Below are 16,220 nucleotides of genomic sequence, written 5' to 3' on the forward strand. Positions count from 1 at the left end.
CACACACACACACACACACACACACAAAATTAGCCAGGCCTGATAGCAGCTGCCTGTAGTCCCAGCTACTTGGGAGGCTAAGGCATGAGAATCGCTTGAACCCGGGAGGCAGAGGTTGCAGTGAGCCGAGATCGTGCCACAGCTCTCCAGCCTGGGCGACAGAGTGAGGTTCTATGTCAAAAAAAAAAAAAGAAAGAAATAAGAGAGAGGATTTAAGTAATCAGAAATGAAAGTCAGGAGATTACTACCAATTTTACAGAAACAAAAAGGGTTATAAAAAGTATTATAAACAACTGCAAGTGAACATATTGAATAACTTACATGAAATAAACAATTCCTAGAAACATAACCTACCAAGACTAAATCATGAAGAAACAGAAAATCTGAATAGACCTATAACTCGTAAAGAGATTAAATCAGTAATGAAAAACTTCCCAATGAAGAAAAGCCCAGGAACAAATGGCTTTACTGGTGAATTCTACAAAACATGTAAAGAAATAACATTAATCCTTTTCAAACTCTTTCCAAAAACTGAAGAGGAAAGAACACTTCCTACTCATTCTATGAAACCAGCATTATTCTGACACCAAAGCTAGAAGAAACAAGAAAAGAAAATTACAGACTAATAAAATCCATTATGAATAGTAATGCAAAAACCCTTAATACTAACAAATGGAACTCAATAGCATATTTTTTTCTCAATTTTTAAGTTTTTATTTTCAAAATTTTAAATTTAGAGATGGGGTGTTGCTATGTTGCCCAGATGGGTTTCGAGCTCCTGGTCTTAAGCAATCCTCCTGCCTCAGCCTCCCAAATAGGTCAGATTACAGGTATGAGCCATCATGCCTGGCTTTTCAACAGCATATTGAAGGGATTATACATCATCATCAAGTGGGATTTATATCTGGAATGCAAGGGTGGTTCAACATATGAAAATCAAAGTAATCCACCACATTAACAGAATGAAGAAGGAAAAGATATGGTCATCTCAATTTATGCAAAAAAAGCATCTGACAGACTTTGACACCCTTTCATGATAAAGACACTCAACAAACCAGGAAGGAAACAACTTCAACATAATAAAGGCCATATATGCAAAAATCAACAGCTAACATCATACAACACTGAAGACAAAAAGCTTTTCTAACAGGAACAAGACTAGGATGTCTACTGTTGCCACTTCTATTCAACATAGTGTTCGAAGTTCTAGCCAGAGCAATTAGGCAAGAAAAACAAAAGGCATCTAAGTTGAAAGGAAGAAATAAAATAATCTCTGGTCACATATAATGTAAGAGCATTCTACATGATCTTACATGTAGAAAACCCAAAAGATTCCATAAGAAGACTGTTAGACTTAATAAATGAATTTGGCAAAGTTGCAGATCACAAAATTAACAGATTAAAATTAGTTGCTTCTACATACTAACAATGAAAAATCTGAAAAGAAACAATTCCATTTACAATACAATAAAAAAGAATAAAATACTCAGGAATAAGCTTAACCAAGGAGACGAAAGACTTGTATACTGAAAATTACAAAACATTGCTGAAAGAAATTAAAGATGACACCAATAAATGAAAGACATCTCATGTTCATGGACTGGAAGACTTAATATTGTTAAGATTTCAGTACTACCCAATGCAATCTACAGATTCAATGTAACCTTCACCAAAATCTCAGTGACATTTTCTGCAGAAAATGGAATTGTTTCCTTCATATGGAATCTCAAGAGACCCCAAAGAGCCAAAAAAATCTTAAAAAAGAATAATATTGGAGGTCTCATACTTCTAATTTCAACACTTATTACAACAAAGCCATAGTAATCAAAACAGTATGGTACTAGCATAAAGACAGACACATAGACCAATATAATGGAATAGACCCAGAAATAAACCCTCCTGTAAAGGATTCAAATGATCTTTGACAAGAGTGCCAAGACTACACAATGGTGCTAGGAAAACTGAATATTCACATGAAAAAGAACAAAGTTAGTCCCTTACATCACATATAAAAGCTAACTCAAAAAGGACTAAAGACCTAAACGTAAGACCTGAAACTATAAAGCTCTTAGAAGAAAGCCTAGGAGAAAAGTTTCATAATCATTGCAATTGACAATGAATTCTTGGATGGCATTTCTGGAACAAATATTTCTCCCAAGAAGATACACAAATGGTTAACAGGCATATGAAAAGATGCTCAACATCACCAACCATAGGGAAAGGCAAATCAAAGCCACAACGAAATATTACCTCACACCCAAGAGAATGACCACTATCCAAAAAAACAAAGCAAAAAACCTCAGAAAATAATAAGTGTTAACAAGGATGTGGAAAAATTGGAATCTTTGCATCATTGGTGGGAATGGGGACGGAGGCTCCCAAAAAATTAAAAATAGAACTACCATATGTTCTAAAAATCCCAGTTCTAGCTATATATCTAAAAGAACTGAATATAAAATCTCAAACAGGGCCAGGCACAGTGGCTCACACCTGTAATCCCAGCACTTTGGGAGGCGGGTGATCACTTGAGGCCAGGAGTTCAAGACCAGTCTGGCCAACATGGCAAAACCCCATCTCTACCAAAAATACAAAAATTAGCCAGACATGGTAGCACACGACTGTTAATCTCAGCTACTTGGGAGGCTGAGGCATGAGAATCACTTGAACTCGGGAGGCGGAGATTGTAGTGAACCAAGATCATGCCACTGCACTCCAGCCTGGGCAACAGAGCTAAACTCAAAAAAAAAAAAAAAGATCTCGAATAGATAAGATATTTGCACACCCATGTCCAACTGCAGCCAACTGAAGCATTATTCACAATAACCAAGAGACAGAAGCAACCTAAATGCCCATCTATGGATAAATGGATAAACAAATGTATATATATGCAGTGGAATATTACTAAGCCTTCAAGAAGGAAATTCTGACACACACTACAACATGGATGAACCTCAAGGACATTACACTAAGTGAAAATACATTTATCACTAAAAGATAAATACTGAATGATTCTAACTTACATAAGATATCTAAAGTAGCAAGACTCATAGAAACAGAAAGTAGGCCAGGCCCAGGGGCTCATGCCTGTAATCCCAACACTTTGGGAAACTGAGGCAGGAAGACTGCTTGAGCCCTAGGAGCTCCGGACCAGTCTGGGCAACAAGGTGAAATTAGCTTGGCATGATGGCGTGTCTGTAGTCCCAGCTACTGGGGGGTGTGGGCAGGAATGCTGAGGTGGGAGTATTGCTTGAGCCCAGGATGCAGAGGTTGCGGTGGGCCATGATCACGCCACTGCAATCCAGCCTTGACGACAGAGCAAGACCCTGTCTAGGAAAACAAAACAAAAAAACGGTTGAAACACAGTTTAGAATCTGCTCAATTCCTTTTTGAATTTCAAAGAGATCTGTTCCTGTCATAAAGACCTGCCAGATGCAAAAGAAAATCATTTCAGGAAGAAAACATCATTTATCTCTTCAACTTTTCTTAAACAACATATCAAGCATCTACCAAACAAAAGCAAAGCCAGGCCAGGAACACTGGCTCACACCTATAATCCTAGCACTTTGGGAGGCTGAGGTGGGAGGATCACTTGAAGCCAGGGGCTTAAGACCAACTTGGGCAACAAAGTGAGACATCACATCATCTCTACACAAAAAAGAAATAAATTAATTAATTAACCAGATGTGGTGGTACATGCTTGTAATACCAGCTACTCTGGAGGCTGTGGTGGCAGGTCCATTTATTTGAGCCCAGGAGGTCAAGGCTGCAGTGAGCCGTGATCACACCACCGCACTCCAGCCTAGGTGACAGAGCGAGACCACGTCAGAGGGGGGAGAAAAGCAAAACCAAGTGACAACAACTAGAAAGAAACAGACAATAGAAAATAACCATTATCTAGATAATGAATTATCAAAGACTAAAATAACTGATGTCTTAACCAAAGTAATAAAACATCACCAATAGCTTTTATGTGACTCCTGATGCGATTCAGTAAAAACGACAAATTATCGTCTATGCAGTACTCTTCCAAAAAAGGTTTGACCTAAATGCAATCATAAGAAAAGAACCAGACAAATCTAAATAGCGAGGCATACTAAAAACCAAGACAAAATGGCCCACTCTGGATTTGTGTGGGGTGTGTGTGTTTTTTCTTCTTCTTCTTTTTTTTTTTTTTTTTTGAGATGGAATCTCGCTCTGTCACCCAGGCTGGAATGCAGTGGTGTGATCTCGGCTCACTGCAACCACTGCCTCCCAGGTTCAAGCGATTCTCCTGCCTCAGCCTCCCGAGTAGCTGGGACTCCAGGCGTCTGCCACCACACCCGGCTAATTTTGTATTTTTAATAGAGACGGGGGTTTCACCATATTGGCCAGGCTGGTCTTGAACTCCTGACCTCATGATCTGCCCGCCTCGGCCTCCCAAAGTGCTGGGATTACAGGCGTGAGCCATCGCACCCAGCCATGTGTGTATGTTTTAAAGGGACAGGGTCTTGACACAGTTGCTCAGTCTGGCTTCCTGGGCTCAAGCAACCCTCCCACCTCAGCCTCCTGTGTAGCTGAGGCTACAGGTGTGCACCACCACACCTGTCTTGGATTTGTGTTTTAATATCATTATCATAAAAGAAAAAAAATACCCAGGTAATTAAAGAGACACAACAACCAAAAGAAAAGCATTACCCTTGAAGGATCCTAGATTAGGGAAAATAAAATTTTAGAAAGCTAGAAATCTGTCACTAGAGCAATTAGGAAAATTTGAATACAGACTGATAATACCATCATATCAATGTTAAATTTCTTGCGAGTGACAACAGTTTTAGTTTATTTTAGAAAAATGTCCTTGTTCTTACAAGATACAAGTGGAAATGTTTAAGGAGTAGGGCATTATAAGGTTTACTTCTAAAAGGTTAAAAGAAACAGTTGGAAAAAATGAATAGCTGATTAATATATGCAAAGACTTAGAAGACAAAACTGGAGAAATTCCATTAATAAATGGAATATATTAAAAAGAATTAAAATGAAATTCTAGAAGTAAAAAATACGGTAACTGAAATTAAGAACCTTTAGAAAGAGCCTGAAATTAAGAACCATTAGAAAGGGCCAAACAGTAAATCAGACAAATGAAGAATTATAGATTACTATGCTTGATAACAGGTCAATAAAAAACAGAAAGACTGAAGCACAAAGTCAAAAAAAGAATAGAAGGTAAACAATGAGAAGAATGCAAGCGACATGTGGGACACGGTAAAAAAGGCTAAGACATATATAACTGAAATCCTAGTAGGAAAAGAGAAAACAGAAATCAGGAACAAATGAAGAATAATGAAAAAGCAGTTAAATATATGTGTAAATCCAATTAACACTGATTATATAAAGCAATAATATCTTGTGGGATTTAAAATACATGAAGAATAAAAATGCCTCAGAAGAGTTCCACATCCACCTAAGATATATAATGACAGAAACAATACTGCTTTCCACAAGTTAATAATACACAAAAGCAAATAAACTATAAAATAACCTTGCTCAAATGCATCAGAAAGCTGAGGTCTTAGGGCAACCAAGTTGACTGAAATCTAAGGACAGACCTCTAACAAGGAAAACGAAGGCAAGCACTGGCTCATCTACAACAGGACAGAGGAAGAAACTAACAGCACCTGGCAACCAGCTCATGAAAATTCAGCTAACACTTCTAACAAATTGAGAAAGGCTGCATGTAGGCTAGCATGAGCATACAGAACCCCTGGGACTCAGACACAAGGGAAACTCAGTCACCAAGCAGGATCACCTCCACAGACCAGATACTCAAGAGAAAGATTGGGGGTAGGGCAGAAGACCACCTCCTTTGGTGGTGCAGTCCTGGAGGAGGGCAACAGCCTCTGTTGCGGAAAAGCACAAAAATCTCTGAACCCTTCTTGTCTGAACAAAAGCCTTAGGCTATGGGGAAGGGGCAGCAAAGCATGTCACCCCCCAAAGCACAGGTTAAGACTCACTGCAGTTGCACTAAGCGTAAAAGAAAAACATCTACCCCTAGGGGATAGGCATAAAACAGTCTTGAGCCTATAATAATACTACCAACACCACGAGAGGTCTCCTACCACTGAAAGAAGGGAAAAAAAACTATTTTGCACAATACCTGCCAGATGCAAGGCAAAGAATGAATGCCACAAGGAAAACTAGGATCACTGAGGCCACCCTACCAGTGAGAATGGCAGACAACAGAAATGCTAAACACTAGGGTAGACCAGGGCAACAGAGAACGTTACTGTTCCGTCCTCCCCCAAATAAGCGAACAAATTCTAAATATATCATACTCAAACTCCTGAAAACCAGAGATAAAGAGAAATACTGAAGGCAAGCAGAGAAAAAGGACACATTAAATACAGAGGAACAAAAGTAAAAAGCAAGAGCAGACTTCTTGTCAAGAATGAGGAAGACATGGAGAGGTAGATTTAAAAAATGGGAAGAAAAAAAGGAAAGAATTCTAAAGTCAATGAAACTGTATTTCTAAAATGAAAGCATTCAACACAAAGAACCCAATTTAAAAATGGACAAAGCAAAAAATAACAGATGCTGGTGAGGTTGCAGAGAGAAAGAAATGCTTACACACTGTTGGTGGGAGTGTAAATTAGTTTAACCATTGTGGAAAGCAATGTGGTGATTCCTTGAAGAGCTGAAAACAGAACTACCACTTGACCCAGCAATCCCACTACTGGGTGTATACCCAAAGGAATATAAATTGTTCCATCATAGTGACACATGCATGCAAATGTTCACTGCAGCACTATTCACAATAGCAAAGACATGGAATCAACTTAAATATCTAACAACGGTGGACTGGATAAAGAAAATGTGGTAGATATGTACCACGGAATACTACGCAGCCATAAAAAGAATGAAATAATGTCCTCTGCAGGAACATGGATGGAGCTGGAGGCCATTATCCTTAGCAAACTAACATAGGATCAGAAAACCAAATACCGCATGTTCTTATTTATAAGTGGGAGTTAAATGATGAGAATACATGAACACAAAGAGGAACAACACACACTGGTACTAACTGGAGGTAAGAGGTTGAGAGCAGGGAAAGGATCAGAAAAAATAATTAATGGGTCCTAGGCTTAACACCTAGATGACAAAATCTGTACAATAAACCCCTATGACACAGGTTTACCTATACAACAAACCTGCATGTGTATCCCTGAACCTAAAAGTTTTTTTAAAAATGGACAAAGAACTTGAATAGACATTTCTCCAAAGATACACGAATGGTCAAAAAGCATATGAAAAAATGCTCAACATGATTAGCCATCAGTGCAAATCAAAACCACAGGACGGCTATAATCAAAAAGACAACAAGAAGTGTTAGTGAATATGTGGAAAAACAGGAACCTTTATACCCTGTTGGTAGGAGTGTAAAACGGTACAGCCATTTTGAAAACAGGATGCCATTCCTTGAAAGGTTGAAAATAGAGTGTTATCAGCCAGGCACAGTGGCTCATACCTATAATCCCAGCACTTTGGGAGGCCAAGACGGGAGGATCACTTGAGCCCGAGAGTTTGAAACCAGCCTGGGCAACATGGTGAAACCCCATCTCTAGAAAAAATACAAAAATTAGCTGGGCACGGTGGTGTGCACCTGTAGTCCCAGCTACTTAGGAGGCTAAGGCGGGAGGATTGCTTGAGCTGGAGAGGCAGAGGTTGCAGTGAGCAGAAATCATACCCCTGCACTCCATCCTGGGTGACAGAGCAAGATTCTGTCTAAAAAAAAAAAAAATTGAGTTATCATATAATCCAAAAATTTCAACAACACTTGTATATGAATGCCTTACAGCACTATTCACAAACGATAGCCAAAAAGTGGAAACAGTCCCAATGTCCACTGCCCAATGAATGGATAAGATGTGGTATATATGTTGAATGGAATACTGCTCAGCCATAAAAAGGAATGAAGTAATAATATGTACTATAACATGGATGAACCTTGAAAATATCATATTAACTGAAAGAAGACTAGTCACAAAGGATCATGAACTATATGATTCCATTTATATGAAATATCCAGAATAGGCAAATCGCTAGAGACAGAAAGTAGATTAGTAGTTGCCTAGGAATGAGGTAGGAGGTGGCAGGCCAAGGGGTACAAGTCTCTTTTTGGTATGATGAAAATGTCTAGCTGGGCACGGTGGCTCTCGTCTGTAATCCCAGCACTTTGGGAGGCCAAGGCAGGTGCATCACTTGAGGTCAGGAGTTCAAGACCAGCCTGGCCAAGATGGCAAAACCCCATCTCCACTAAAAATACAAAAATTAGCCAGGCATAGTGGTGCACACCTGTAATCCCAACTACTCGGGAGGCTGAGGCAGGAGAATTGCTTGAACCTGGGAGGCAGAGGTTGCAGTGAGCCAAGGTCACACCACTGCACTTCAGCCCGGGCAACAGAGCAAAACTCCATCTCAAAAAAATTAAAAAAAAGAAAATGTCCAAAACTTGATAAAGAAATCTCTATATTAAAAACCATTAAATGGTATACTTTAAATGTGCGAAATGTAGTTGTGTGAATTATATTTCACTAAAGCTATTTTTTAAAAAACAGGCAAAACAAATTTGTGGTGATGTAAGTCAGAATAGTGGTTATGGGAGGGGAATGATTTACTGGGAAGATGCATTCAGGTATCTGCTAGAGTAATAGCATGTGCTATGCCTTGAAGTTATTTGTGATTACTTAAAATGTACATATAAGAAAAAAACATTGAGTTATACACTTAAGATGATACACTTTATGTAAGAAAATTACCTCTCCTTAAAAAAATTATTTTTCTGTGGCCGGGCACAGTGGCTCACGCCTGTAATCCCAGAACTTTGAGAGGCTGAGGCAGGCGGATCACAAGGTCAGGAGATCGAGACCATCCTGGCTAACATGGTGAAACCCCATCTTTACTAAAAATACAAAAAATTAGCCGGGCGTGTGGCAGGCACCTGTAGTCCCAGCTACTTGGGAAGATGAGACAAGAGAATGGCGTGAACCTGGGAGGCAGAGTTTACAGTGAGCCAAGTTTGCACCACTGCACTCCAGTCTGGGCGACAAAGTGAGACTCCGTCTAAAAAAAAAAATTATTTTTCTGCAAGTTGAAAATCGCACCTTTTAATGCTCATTATGTTATTATCTAGTTTGGGGTTTTTTTAAACTAAACTATGGATGGCAGCTATATGAATTTCCCAGAACAATGCTATGGGAAGTTAGAAAATCAATGACTTACTCTTGTGCAAATGTATCAAGTAGAAGCAAAAGGAAAGCACTATCTTCTAAATTCAAGCACCCTTATTTACTTTGATACTGTCTTATCCTCTGGTCAAATGTACTTCTCCTTTCAAATACTGTATTGGTTTTTTTCAGAATAATAACTAAATATGAGAATGACTCCTAAAGAATCACTTGGCAAACTTGGGTATCAAGGCTATTAAGTACATTGCCAATCAAAAATCACCCATGATGACATTGCCCATACTAAATGTTAAGGGTCATAATTATCACTTTATTTTGAATTCCAGGAGAGTTTAACAATTGTTGACATCCAGCCAGGCATGGTGGCTCACACCTGTAATCCCAGAGCTTTCGGAGGCCTAGGCGGGAGGCTTGCTTAAGGCCAGGTGTTAGAAACCAGCGAGATCCTGTCTCTACAAAAAAAATTGAAAAATTAGCTAGGCATGGAGTATTTGTAGCTCTAGCTATTCAGGAGGCTGAGGCAGGAGGATTGGTTGAGCCCAGTAGCTGGAGGCAGCAGCGAGCTACGATCACACCACTGCCCCCCAGCCTAGGTGACAGAGTGAGATGCTGTCTCAAAAAAGAAAACAAAATGAAATCTCGTTTTGGCCACTGAGTCATAAAGAAAATTCAACCAAATCCTGATACCCTACACACTACAGTACATTGCTTATTGTTCTTCCCCTCTGCTAAACAGCAGAAAAAAGGAAGGGAAGGAAGAGAATCAATGAAGGAAAAGGGATTCTTTGTAAGGAGAGAATAAAGCACTTACACTTCATAGGACTTTCTAGCCACAGATGCCAGGTGCTACCCACTGAAATCCAGGCTTGGACTAAGCTCCACATTTCTGAAAGGACCATCTCAACTGAAGCCTGGGGCTCAGAGTCAGCAGGAGGAAGCTGCAGCTCCCACTAGCAGCACATTTCAAAGAGGCTGCAACAAGAGAACATTTTCTATTTAAGCATCCAATTCCAATCTTCCATTTCACAAAGCAATAGCAGAACAAGCCTTTATATCAGTCTTTTCAAAAGATATTTCCATGACTATGTGATGAATATGAGGCAGGCTGTGGCCCAGCAATCCTTTCACTAACATGCTCTAAGCCCTTCATTATACTTCACAGCAGATCCTAAAGTACTTGCTCCCTTTTTTCTTTAATGGTGCACTGTTGCTCCAAGACTCACTTCTAAACTAACATTTCTAAAACTGCCGAATCAACCAAAATCACTGAGCAGGCCCTCAACAATGCAAGCACACACCCAGACAGACGCCTAAGGACTCATTAGCTGCCAAGAATTAGAAGCAGATTACAGCTGCTAGTTAATTCCACACAAAAACTCCTCAAATTAAGCAGAATTACCTAAAATACTTCACTGAGTACCAAAGAGCTCTGGCAAATAGAAAATAAAGCTCTGGAAATACAGATAATTCAATAAGACTTGAGAAGTAACATAAGTATCAGGTTGCTGCATTTTTTAAGCATTTCAATGAGTGAACGATATTATTTATTAAATGAAGATTTTCAAAGATTTATAGTATATTGGGGAAAGTTCTGGGAAGACTACATCAGAACACAGAGTAAAAAGGACTCAAAAAGAAAACCATAAATCAGTCAAACAAAACAATATTTTAGATATATGCCCTGCAACCATGTGGTATAGCGCTAGAAAAGTCAGAATTTCCCAAATCAAGAAAAAATCATTTTCATGAGACAGGTAAAGAAATAACAAGTCTAATTTACCTGAAACAGAAAAAGTAATTTTTTAAGTCATCAACTACCTTAAGTTCTTTTACATAATCCTTTATGAGAATTTTACAAAACGAGATAAATTGCTAGATTTGTTACAACAAATTACTTCCTGATAATTTTCTCGGACAGTGGGAAGAAAAATGGTTTGAAAGCATACCAATTAAGAAAAAAATAAACTGAGGGGCACATAAGATAACCATCACTATCTAAAAATATTTTTCAATATAACTTCTTTTGCAAGATGGCCTGCAACACAGAAACCAAGATGAAATCAAACTTAACTAATATCTTCACCAAAGCAGTGATAAAGCAACTCCCATCCTCCAAAAAAAAAGCTGTAAAAGTAAAGTAAAAATAAATCCCCTAGCAAGCTCCCAGATTCACAAAATACACTTGGGTATACATCAACACATTTTCTAGAAGCAAAAAATTTCCCTTACAGAGTTAAGTTCAGTCAACGTACATTTTCACAGCCATCTCCATTGGAGCTAAATATATAATCAAAAGGAAAAAAAGTATTTTCCTCAGGAGGAAAGATATTCGTAGCTAAAAACAATTACTTAAAAGGAAGGGCCAGGTGCAGTGTCTCACACCTGTCATCTAAGCACTTTGGGAGAATCACCTGAGACCAGAAATTCTACTCCAACCCGGGTAACATAGCAAGACCCAGTCTTTAAAGGAAAAAAAAAAAAAAAAAACATTAGCAGGATGTGATGGTGCGCACCTTTGGGCCCAGCTTCTGGGGGTAGGGGTAGGGGACTGAGGTGGGAGGATCACTGAAGCCCTAGTTACAGTGAACTGTGATCCTGCCACTGCACTCCAGACTGGGTGACAGAGTGAAACCCTATCTCTAAAATACATTGAAATTTAATCAAAATAAAAGAAAGGAATCAATGAGGCCAATGATAGCACCGCACACTGTGGTCTTCCTAGATTCTCCCGAAATCCCAGAAGTTCTGAGACAAGCACTTTCAAATGATCCTATATCATAATGACCTTTGACAAATGAATTCTGGCTGAACTATGTAGTTGTTGGTCACACATAAGATGGTACTAAGATATCTTGCCCCAATTTTTTCATGACAAGAATCCCTACCCAAAATAATAATCCTCAATTACCTATGAATGTGGGTATTAATCTCAAGAATGGCCCTGAAAAAGATAAATAAATTTAGATCCATAAAGCCAACTTCAGTTGGGAATGACCGAGGCAAGCATTACTCGATAATCTTTTCCCTGTGGGCCTTATTTATACTAGGCAGTCTTGCTTTAAAAATAGAAAATGCCAAGCTTGAAACCATTTCATTTGAAACAAGTGGTTAGCCCATGCAAGGGCTTCCTGAAAGCCAAAATACAGAAAATTTATCTTCTTTCAACACTGGTCTCTATTTCTGCCTACTTGCTCAGTTTTATAACAACTCATATAAACCAGATGAGAATTCTATCATACATACAAAGCATATGTTAACAGTGCTTAAGACTCAAATTTTTCAAACTTAATATAAATGTAAGATGTCTAACTTAAAGTATTATAATAATGTATTAAAGTGATTTTTAAATCTCTGAATGCTTATTTTTATAAAAGCATGTATATTTTCTTGAACTTCTGACCTCAAGTGATCTGCCTGCCTTGGCCTCCCAAAGTGCTGGTATTATAGGCATGAGCCACCACGCCTGGCCTTTTTTAATTTTTTTGTTTTTGAGATGGAGTCTTGCTCAAAAATCTATGTTTTCATATCTAGTTCCAAATATATTCTCTTGCTTTGAAGATAACTGTTAAAATATTACACTATGACTGAGACAGAAAATACAACTAGGAAGCAATGAATACAAAATAGAAAAAAGAATTGTGCTGTAGGCTTGAGAAAAAAATAAGTAAAAACCATTATGCAAACTCTGTCAACAGGAAACCCAACAAAAGGAAAAATACTTGTATTCTAATTCCATTTTGGATACTCTACCAGAAGAGGAAAATTAAATTAGTACTTTTAAGAGTATGTACATACCAAACACTACAAAACTATCCCCTGTAGCAATACTGTTAACTTCCAATAAAGAGAAATAAGGTTTATCTTAGAGTCTTTACCTGTACAGCTGGAAAAATACTCTCTGGTAATATTTCAGCACCATGGTACAAGCAAGGGAAATACAGGACAGGTAGTCTGAGTAATCTCAACTTCCTATGAAATAAATTTGTTTTTAAGTTCAACAGAGCTTAAAAATCTGGGAAACAGTATGACAGTTACCCGAATAAGTAAATAAATATAGAATTACCACATGATCCAGCAATTCTACTTCTGGGTATACCGTATATTCAAAAGAACTGAAAGCAAGTACTCCCACAAGTATGTGTACACCCATGTTCATAGCAGCGTTATTCACAAAGGTGCAAGCAAGTGTCCATTGATGGATGAATGGATAAGCCAAATGTGGTATATATACATACAACGGAATATTATTCAGCCTTAAAAAGGAAGGAACTTCTGACATGTGCTACGCACGCGAATGAACCCTGAAGATATTATGCTAAGTGAGAATAGCCCATCACAAAAAGGCTACATATTGTATGATTCCACTTACATGAGGGACCAAGAACAGTCACATTCATAGAGACAGAAAGTAGAAAGGTGGTTGCCAGGGACTAGGGGAAGGGGCAAATGGGCACCTATTGTATTTAGTGGGCATAGATTTAGTTTTACAAGACGAAAAAGTTTTGAAGATGGATGATGGTGATGGTTGCACAACAATGTGAACGTATATAATACCACTGAACCGCACACTTGAAAATGGTTAAAATGCCTGGACACGGTAGCTTATGCCTGTAATCCCAGCTACTTGGGAGGCTGAGGTGGCAATATAGCTTGAGCCTGGGAGTTTAAGGCTGTAGTGAGCTATGATCACACCACTGCACTCCAGCCTGGGCAACAGAACGAGACCCTGTCTCAAAAAAAAAAAAAAAGTTAAAATGGTAAATTTATGTTTTGAATGTTTTACCACAAAAAAAAAACTATAAAACTTACTTTCCATTTCCTCTATAAACATCAGTGCAATCACTATAAAAGAATGCTGAAGAAGTATCTGAAAAGCTGGAAAAACTATTGTAATTAGAAAATACAGCAGTACACTGATAATTTTACATCCTAAATCAAACAATCAACTTTGGCCCAAGGCCTGACAAGATGAGAAACTAATCAAAATATGGAGAAATGCCACCACATAACAGACTACCATGGCAACAGAAATACTGTCACAAAATCACAAACATAGACTCCAATACTTCAAAGACATGAAATGTTCTATATTTGCACTGTACAGCACTTGGAATTTGGGTAAGTGCAAATAAACTGATTTTAGGCTGGGTGCAGTGGCTCATGCCTGTAATCCCAGCACTTTGGGAGGCTGAGGTGGGCGGATCACGAGATCAGGAGATCGAGACCACCCTGGCCAACACAGTGAAATCCCATCTCTACTAACAGTACAAAAAATTAACCGGGCATGGTGGCATGCGCCTGTAATCTCAGCTACTCGGGAGCCTGAGGCAGAATTACTTGAACCAGGCAGGCGAAGGTTGTAGTGAGCCGAGATCGCGCCACTGCACTTCAGTCCGGGCGATAGAGCAAGACTCCGTCTCAAAAAAATAAAAAAAGAAACTGATTTTAACTTTTACTTAATTTTAAGTTTAAACAGTCACACTGGACTGGTGGCTGCTACACTGGATGACACAGCTACACTGGTAAACTCTCTGGGAGAAAGATCTTTGGTTTTCATTATTTACATACTCCCAGTTTCTACCAGTACGAGGCATAGCGTATTCCCAGACTGAACTCATCTACTGAAGTTGTATAGGAACATTATCTATTTTCTAGAAGGCTTTCCTTTCAAAAGCATGTTTTGATTGGAAGGTGTGAGCATAAGCACACACACACAAAAAATGCCTAAACTTTCAAGATAAATCAGTAACGACCAGAGAAAAGCCAAAAACCCTACGTTTTATAACTAGGCTAAAGAATCAATAAATTCCAAAAGGGAAAAGTACCAGGAAAGAAGTTTGAAGCTGATATTCCATGACCCATGTATTAATCGGTTCTCACGCTGCTAATAAAGACATACCCAAGCCTGGGTAATTTATAAAGGAAAGGGGTTTAACTGACTCAGTTTCACACGGCTGGGGAGGTCTCACATTCATAGCGGAAGATGAAGGAAGAGCAAAGCGATGTCCTACATGGCGGCAGGCAAGAGAGAGCTTGTGGAGGGGAACTCCCATTTATAAATCCATCAGAACTTGTGAGACTTATTCACTACCACAAGAACAGATGGGGGAACCCCTCATCATGATTCAATTACTTCCATCTTGCCCCACCCTGACACAAGTGGGGGGGTATTATTACAGCTCAAGGTGAGATGTGGGTGGGGACATAGCCAAACCATATCAACCCATGACGTTTCTGATATCATATCTAAGAAGAAAATTCCTATGGACATGTGATAAACCAAACATGACAATGCCAACTTGGTCTATCAAAGCATGATTTACTTCATCTGCTTTATGCTTTTGATGCTTTTCATCAAAAAGCTGCATACACCCATGCTGAAGCATGCCTTTTCAGTTTCCAGACTGAACTATAAAATTTTTGAGGTAACATCTAATCCAAAGATTGTCTCTGTAAAAGTTATCTCCTACTTATAACTTAAATTACAAACTTATAACTGAATAGCTTAAGTAATTGGCCCTATGAAGAGATGGTCTTTCCTTCAATAGCTCTCTACTTATTTTGGTTACTAGGGGTGGACAAATGAAACTACTAAATGTACAGGACAGGCTACTAAGATTCCTTTAAGATGTGCCTCCAAATACTCTGTCTTTTAGAACACTTTGAAGTTACCAGTGATATTTACCCATCACATAAAACATAACCATGGCTGTATATCTCCAAGAATTTTGATGGAAAAAGTTTAGAGCAATGAATACAGATTCTTCAGAAAATGGCTATTTTATACAAATATTAGAGAAAGAGAAAAGATGCTAACTCAAAGCACAGGCTAAAGCCTATTCAAATTACACCTCTATACCAAGTCTACTGTCACCAGGTCATTAGAACTATACTAAATTACTCTCAGATTAATTAGTTGGGGTGGTGGGGAGGAATAAGGATAACAGTTTCACAAATACATATTCTTGAAAGTAGTTTTTTAGCTAACCACACAAATTCTAT

General features: G+C 38.6%; 1 protein-coding gene across 3 annotated transcripts in view; it reads right to left on the reverse strand.

Moving 5' to 3' along the window:
* The window catches only part of TNPO3 (transportin 3), a 100,713-nt gene that overhangs the window by 77,462 nt on the left and 7,031 nt on the right, over positions 1 to 16,220 (reverse strand). The window contains exon 2 of one of the 3 annotated variants that reach the window (XM_011939577.1): positions 10,030 to 10,190. The exons of the other annotated variants lie outside the window; for them this stretch is intronic. The gene's annotated coding sequence lies outside the window, so the exon portion shown is untranslated. The remainder of the gene's footprint in view (positions 1 to 10,029; positions 10,191 to 16,220) is intronic. 3 annotated transcript variants of the gene reach the window in all.

The sequence above is a fragment of the Colobus angolensis genome, unplaced genomic scaffold (genome assembly GCF_000951035.1).
Source record: "Colobus angolensis palliatus isolate OR3802 unplaced genomic scaffold, Cang.pa_1.0 Scaffold182, whole genome shotgun sequence".
Lineage (NCBI taxonomy): Eukaryota > Metazoa > Chordata > Mammalia > Primates > Cercopithecidae > Colobus > Colobus angolensis.